This window comes from Phyllostomus hastatus, unplaced genomic scaffold (genome assembly GCF_019186645.2).
Source record: "Phyllostomus hastatus isolate PE091 unplaced genomic scaffold, TTU_PhHast_1.1 phas_contig_98, whole genome shotgun sequence".
NCBI lineage: Eukaryota > Metazoa > Chordata > Mammalia > Chiroptera > Phyllostomidae > Phyllostomus > Phyllostomus hastatus.
The window spans coordinates 6,993,280-6,995,037 of NW_025333999.1; positions in this window are offsets into that span (position 1 = coordinate 6,993,280).

Below are 1,758 nucleotides of genomic sequence, written 5' to 3' on the forward strand. Positions count from 1 at the left end.
ACCCTCTGCATTCTCTGCAGGCCTCCCAGCACAGGTGGGGGCCCCCTAACACCCTCATCCAGGTCAGAGGCCGTGAGTTGTCCATGGCATCCTCTTCCTTTTACCCCCACATTAGAGCCATCCAGGGATCCTGGTGGCTCTGCCCCAAACACGCCTCCCTCCCAGCCCTTCAGCCTCCTGCTGCTATTGCCCATTGCCCCCCCTAATGAACCCTCCACCATGGGAGTTCTGATCATGCCATGTCCCTCCCCTGGAAACTGGGGCCCCAAGACCCCTACTCTACTGGGGATGATGTGTCAAGGACTCAAAGTTCCGTGCAGGACAAAGCCCACCTGGGGTCTGGCATGTGGGTGTTGACTCCCTGCGCACAACCACTTAGAGTGCCCCGCCTCACAGAAAGTTCTGCCACCTCACATATTCTCCCCTCTCCCCACCCCTGGAAGGAGTCAGCCCTAAGTCTTGGTGGGGAAATGAGGACTACAGAAGAGGAGGTGCTGAATTCCATGGACTGGGACTGACTTTGAAGCCTGTTCTGCACATGCTTCCCCTCTTTACCCACCGTCTGTGACTGTGTGCGTGAATGGTGGGATGCAAGGCTTTGGAGTTTACTGCAAAAGCACCTCTGTGTAGTGCTGGGGTGACAAGAGGAGACACGGGTCTTCAACAGCCAAGCTGAACCAATCAGCTTTGGATCTTTGTAGAACTCTGTGTGTGTTGGGGGGTGGGGGGGGGACGTGGACACATCTTTTAGGCGCTGATGCCAATATTCTGTGTTCACATTCCTGTCCAAATTGGTGATTTGCACTCAACAAACGCTCTGTCTGCTTGCCTTAGCAGTCGCAGCCATTTCTTGGCTTGGGGCAGTGCAGAGGCCTTCCTGGAGGAGCGGACATAGAGTTAGACCTTGGAGGGTAGGAAGCAGTCTTTTAAAAAAAATGAGTTGGGGGATAAGGGACGTGGTCCAGGAGGAAGGACTAGCATTGTCTTGGGGATGGAACTGCAAGCATTTCTAGGGGCGTCAGGAGTCAGTGTGGGGGACAGGGGCAGAGTGGGTGGGGCAGCTGAGGAGCTATGACTGTCAAGGGCCGATCTGAGTGTCATAAAGGTCCCAATGAGACCACCTGCAAGGTGACTGGAGGTGGGGTGAGCAGAGAGAGCTCCCTTGCGCTATTGGATCCTCAAGCCTGCCCACACATGGGACAGGCCAGGGAGCGTGGAGAGTGTAGTGTGCACCTCAGAGTAAGCGGGTAACCGAGGGGCTCTCTCCTCCCTCCCGTGGAACAAAACTGCAGAGTCAAGGGATCAAGGGATAAGACATTTAAAAGAGAAACAGCATAGTACCCCAACATTGGAATTTCTCAGCTACTTTTTTGCTGCAAGCAATTTTGACCAGCCTGAGGACTTGCCCCTGAGCCTACCACCAGTCACCCCCAAAGTTGGAGGGTAAATAGCCAGGCCCCCCCCCCCAGGGGATGGAACCTCTAGAGGCACACTCCACATGTTTCCCAAAGGCCAGCCCTGGTGCCCTGCTGCTGTCACGTGCTCGTTTGCGTCCCTTGCAGAGCCCCTGTCCTCACATCGCCATCCCACCCTAGGAATTTCTCCCCATACCCGACCCGCGCTTGAATCCTCACTCAGGGCGGAATTATGGTGGGAATACCCCACACCCAGGCAAGGCTGGACTGAGGCTACTGGGCGAGGTGGGAGGATCTTGGCGCGGGTAGGGGTGGCTCTGAGCAGCGACAGATCGTTTCATCC